Source organism: Marmota marmota, unplaced genomic scaffold (genome assembly GCF_001458135.2).
Source record: "Marmota marmota marmota unplaced genomic scaffold, marMar, whole genome shotgun sequence".
NCBI lineage: Eukaryota > Metazoa > Chordata > Mammalia > Rodentia > Sciuridae > Marmota > Marmota marmota.
This window is the reverse complement of record NW_026000101.1, coordinates 21959994-21965768: the sequence shown is the minus strand read 5'-3', so window position 1 is coordinate 21965768 and position 5775 is coordinate 21959994. Positions and strand designations below refer to the sequence as shown.

At 35.6% G+C, this 5775-nt stretch overlaps 1 long non-coding RNA gene across 1 annotated transcript in view; it reads left to right on the top strand.

The window, feature by feature from the left end:
• Positions 1-5775, top strand: part of LOC125610647 — a 16442-nt gene that overhangs the window by 2521 nt on the left and 8146 nt on the right. Inside the window, exon 2 of the long non-coding RNA XR_007340626.1 lies at positions 537-541. This is a non-coding gene — a long non-coding RNA (uncharacterized LOC125610647). The remainder of the gene's footprint in view (positions 1-536; positions 542-5775) is intronic.

Genomic DNA, 5775 nt, shown 5'->3' with positions numbered 1-5775 from the left:
GTTGACACACACACACACATATATATATATATATATATATATATATATATATGCCAATAAAAAATAAATATTTTTATTAAAAAAGGAACTATAACTTCAGCATCAATATGACAAAACTACAATGATAAAATATTTAAGAATAAAAGTTTTCAATGAGTCTATTTTATAATACCACATATATAAGGTGTATGTATATATGTATACACACACACACATACACACACACATTTGTCTCAATCTATCAATGTCCACATATGCTGTCGTTCTGGTCACTGATGTGGTCAGTTAATCACTCGGCTATCTCAGTCGCAGAAGATAGAGACGTGAAATCAACACACAGACAATGGGAGATGGTGAGAAAAACTGGCTGATGGCAACCCAGTTAATGTCCAATAGCTCAGTTTATTTTTGGAATGCATACAATTGTTATAGGGTTTGGGTGGAGCGTGCCCAAAGCAAGATAGTATCCATAAGCCAATCATCTTATGCTTGATGTAAGCACACTATGAGGATGCTCTAAATATTGCTATCATCAGGAAGGGTCTTTGTCCCTAGGGGAGGGGCCTTTCTAAGTTTGGAGTTTCATACCTGAAGATTCTGGCTATCAGTTTCCTGGCCTGGCAGCTTGGCAATGCTAACCACAAGGATGTGGTTTCACTAAGGGCTCGATAGAGCAGAGCATCCCATCCTGCAGGTGTTCCTATCAGGCCTGAATGAGTGTAGATTCTTCAAGCAATTTGAGCTGCTCATAGCTGCTAGCTGTAAAATGAAAGTTATTCCAACACACATATGTAATTGTAGAAAAAAAAACATAAATTGACATTTAAACAACAAATTTGGGGTATGGTTACCTATGTGGAAGAGAGATATAAGTAGTCTCAATGGGAAGTATGTTTTGTTCCTCAAAACAAGAAAAGTGCTACAAAATGCAAAGCTAGCATAGAAATGAGCAATGCACATAAAATTCGTTTAATTATTGCAATAAAATATAACTGTCAATTATATATAGTAGTAAAATATTTGGGTAAATTTATAATGTATGAATATAGAATGATTCTAATACATGCTGTTCAATGATTTTAAAAATCAGCTGTAGAGTTGTATGTGATTTTTATCATAGAGAAATAATTCACAAGTAAATTCTGATTTTTTTTCATATGCTTAACATTATAGAAAATACTGAATAGTATTCCACTAGTGTTTAACCCCTTGAGAGAATAGTAAGATTAAGTGGGAAAATCTTGTTTCAACTATAGGTTTTATTGTTTATTTTCCTTTTTCCTACATAATTCTTATAAATAAATAAATGTTTCACTTAAAAGGGAAAAAAAAATATTTGATTTTGTTGGGAGAAAAGATCACGAACCAGAGATCTTAGACAAGTAGCTTCAAAATTATTTTGTAGTGTCAACACTTTTAGGATCCTTAGGACTCAGATTTCTTGCTATAAAATGATGGATTTGTCTGGATAAACAGTAAAGATCTCTCTAGTTGACAAAATGTCTTTGAAGCACACTGATTTGGAAATGTTCCTTGGCATGTTTCCACATGCAGAAGAGTCTCCTCTAATACATTGCTCAAAATCTCGGTGGCACTCATGGCTAGTGGTTTACAGGAAATAGCTTTTTTCCTCTTTAGCCACTCCTTAGTCCTATTTGTGGCTTAGGGCTATTTCTTCAGCCCTCTGCTCTCATTCTATTTGTTTTCCTGAGTTCTCTTGGAGACATGTCCTACATATAAGGTGATAATACCTTAATCTCTCACCCTCAGCTCTATGGTCCATTCCAAACTCATTCATGCATCCAACTACTTACAGGAATTTTCCACTTAGAAGCCTGCAATTAAATTTCCTGGAAATATTCCCATAAATATATACTGAGAGTTTCTCAAGCAAATAGTAAGTTTCCTAGAAGCTCCTCTGCATTAATCAGTATTTAATTCCTCATCCTGACCTATTGCTGTTTCTTTCACTTTCTCTTATATTAGGCTCTCATCATTTCTAGCTTTGAGTTTTGCAATAATTTCTTGCTTTGAGTTTCCTAGACTAACCTTAGTAGAATTTCCTTATCATTGAAAGATCTTTCTATATCACAGACCTGATCATGTTATTCATTGCCCACAAATTTTAATATCTCAAATAGCATTCAGAACTTAATAAAATCAGTTGGATGTTTTAGCCATCTAGGGTTGCTATGACAAAAAATAACTTAGACTGGATTGCTTAAATAACAAAAATGTTATCTTCACATTTTTGGAAGCTGAGAAGTCTGTGATAAATGTGCCAGTGGATTCAATATCTATTGTGAACCCTCTTCCTTGTTCACAGAGGTTTACCCTCTTGATTTATCTTCACAAGGCCAAGAGAGGTATCATCTCTCTCCAGGGCAATAATCTCAAAAAGGATCCATTGCCATGACTTAACTATCTCCCAAAGATCTCACCTCCAAAATCTATCTCATTAAGTTAAAACTTCAATGTATGATTTTGAGGGGCACAAAAGCATTTGTTCCATCCATATATTACAATAAAAATCTGTCTTATCATAGGATTAATATACAGAATATGTAAAGAACTCATCCCCCCTAAAAAAAATCCCCAAATAACCAAATAAATGAATGGGTAATTTAACTAAACATGTAATTCTCAAAAAATGCAAATAGCCAATATATAAAAAATGGTCAACATCTTTAGCAATTAGAGAAATGCATGTCAAATCTACACTAAGTTTTTATTTCAGTCCAGCCAACAAGAATACAGATAGTAAAAATTGCTGGAGAAGAAGTGGAGAAAAAGGAATACTTTTACATTTGATGGGATTTTAAATTATTCTAACAACTATGGAAATTACTATGGCAGTTCAAAAGACTAGGAATGGAACTATATGACCTAGATATGCCACTTCTTGGTATTTGTCCTAAAGTCATCATATATTGACACAAGTACACCCTTATTTATAAGAGCACAGTTCATTTGTATAGCCAAACTATGGAACCAGATTTCTATCAATGGATTAATGAATAAAGAAAATGTGCTATATATACACAATAGAACTTTATTCAGCTATAAGGAAAAATGAAGCGATTTCATTTGCAGGAAAATGGATGGAACTTGAGAACATTACATTAAATGAAATAAGCCAAACTCAGAATGCCAAGTGTTGTATAGTTTTTTTTTTCATGTGTGGAATCTATACAGGAAAAAGAAATATAGAGGTTTAGGGGTATCTTATGAAAATCAAGGGGAGATTAATAAAGTAGAGGAGAGTTTTCAGGGGAGATGGAAGGAGAGAGAAAGGTGACATACTAGAGAATGACATTTGCCAAATTGTATTGTTATATTGTACACACGTAGAAATATGTAACAATGAATCCCACCATTATGTGTAATTATAATTCAACAATTAAAAATATGTAAAAAATAACATAGTAAAATATTTAAAATTGAAAAATCAAAAATAAAAATAAAAAATATTTCTGCTTCTCTAGTCTTATAGTCTAGGACTGCTGTTTCCTTTCTTCTAAAGATAATGTTTGGAGTGAAAAGCTCATATAGCAGATTTTTAAAGCTATGCTTACTGATGTCTAAATTACCTCATACATTTACCTTGCAAAATTGAGTCAATAGAAAATTTTTATTTTAATAATTTTAGTAAAGTTTAGCTACCATCACCACAAACTATTTTTTTATTATTTATGTCACATTAGAATCTTATCTTGATTGTTGTTCTTAATCATACACAAGTCTTAGGCAACCTTGATATGCTTTTCAGTCATATAAATAATCTTCCTTTTTCTGGAGAGTTCACATAGTCAATATTATACAATATGTAAAATTCAATATGTAACCTGTTTTTAAGGCTCATATATGTTGTAACATGTATCAATCAGTATTTCATCCTTTTAATTAATAAGGAGAATCCCACTGCATGAAGGACAACATTTTGTTCATGCATACACAGCTGATGAATTGTTTCATTGTTTCTAGATTTGAGCTAACATGAAAGATGCAGCTAAGAGTATTTGTTTCTAATTCTTTGTGTGGAGAGGTACTTTCACTTCATTTGGATAGAATCCTAGAAGTGAAAATGCTGGTCATATGGTAGATTTGTTTAACTTGAAAAAAACTGACAAAACATTTGCCAAAGGGACTATATAATTAAACACTTATCTCTGCAGTCCATGAACATTCCAATTTCTTTTAATCCTAACTTTCTATTAACTATTTATTTCATTATCGGTCTTCTATTGATATATAGCATTATGCCATTTCGTCTTAATTTATATTTCTTTACTGAAGAATGATATAGAAAACATTCATTTGCATGGGTCTGCTATTGGTATGTCTATGGAGAAATGTCTATTCAACTTTTTAAAGTAGTGATTCTCTTATAGAAATTGCTTGTCTTGGGGGAGATCCAAGATGGTGGGCCAGAGGGAGGTGGCATTCTGTGTTGCTCCATGACCTGGGACTCAGTAGTGAGAATACTGCTTCTCTGCAAGAGAGAGAGGACATCCACACAGCTGCTCCCATGCAGGAATCATTCCATGAAGGTCTCTAAGCCTCATCATCAGAGTAGTTTTCCCAACTACTGGTCCATGCAGGACTACCATGTGACTAAGCAGGACCACCATTATCAGCAACTGTGCAGAACTTTTGGCCATCCACCAAAGCAGAAATCCCTGATGCTGCTCCCATGCAGTATACCTGGCAGCTACCCACACACAGGAACTTCAGCTGCAACTCTCAGGTAGACCCCCATATACAAACATGGGGATCCCCTGGTCTCCTCCATCTTGGGACTCTGCAGCAATGGAGATAGTCCCCTATGCGCAGTAGGCTGCCTGCACTTTGGGACATTGCACTGACTCTGAAGACAGCTGACAGCCACACACTGCATGCCACAGAGCTCATGCCTTAACACATAGTCCAACACCATCGCCTGGCTCCACCCACCTGACTCAACATCCCATCACTGAAAGCAGCCACCACCATCTTGGGTCACGTTCATCACCATCTTTAGTGGAGGCAACTCTGGCTGGCTGGGTAACCATAGTTTCTAACTCCCCCTTCTCCACAGTAGCCGCTAACCTGGCACAGTGACTGCACAATACAAAACAGCTCGAAGTGGATGGTGTGCAGCGCTCAGAGGGCCACAAACAAGACTCCCTGAGAGAAAGGTCCCTTATTAGGAAATAGAAAGGGAGAAGGGGAGTGTGATACAGTTTAGAGACTAACATAGGGACCAGGAACTGGGAAGTCTTCAGGCAAGATAAGAAGATAAAATCAGGCACCCTGGTGGGCCCCGAAAGAGATCCTTGAGATGCAGTCTCCCTTTGGGGATTGGTGGGTGCCACACTTCACTTCTTGGTGCCCTTCATGCAAGACCAACCCTCCTACTCTGTTTATCTTCATCATCCTGATGGCGGAGATACCAGCTAACAACAGAAGACCCCACCTAATGGATGAGAAGGGAAGCAGGAAAGATATTGATCTACAACCAAAACAAACCTTGTTTCTTCCTTCCAGATTTTTTTCCTTCTCCTTCTCTATTCTCCCACCATCACATCCCCAACATGTGTGAAACCAAGTATTTTGCATGAATTAGGATACTGAGGACTGGGATGTCTGGGTTGTATTGTATATTCTTTTTTTTCTTTCTCTGATTTTCACTATTTTAACATTTTTAAAATTTATATATATATATATATATATATATATATATATATATATATATACACACACACACACACACACACACATATATCTATATATATC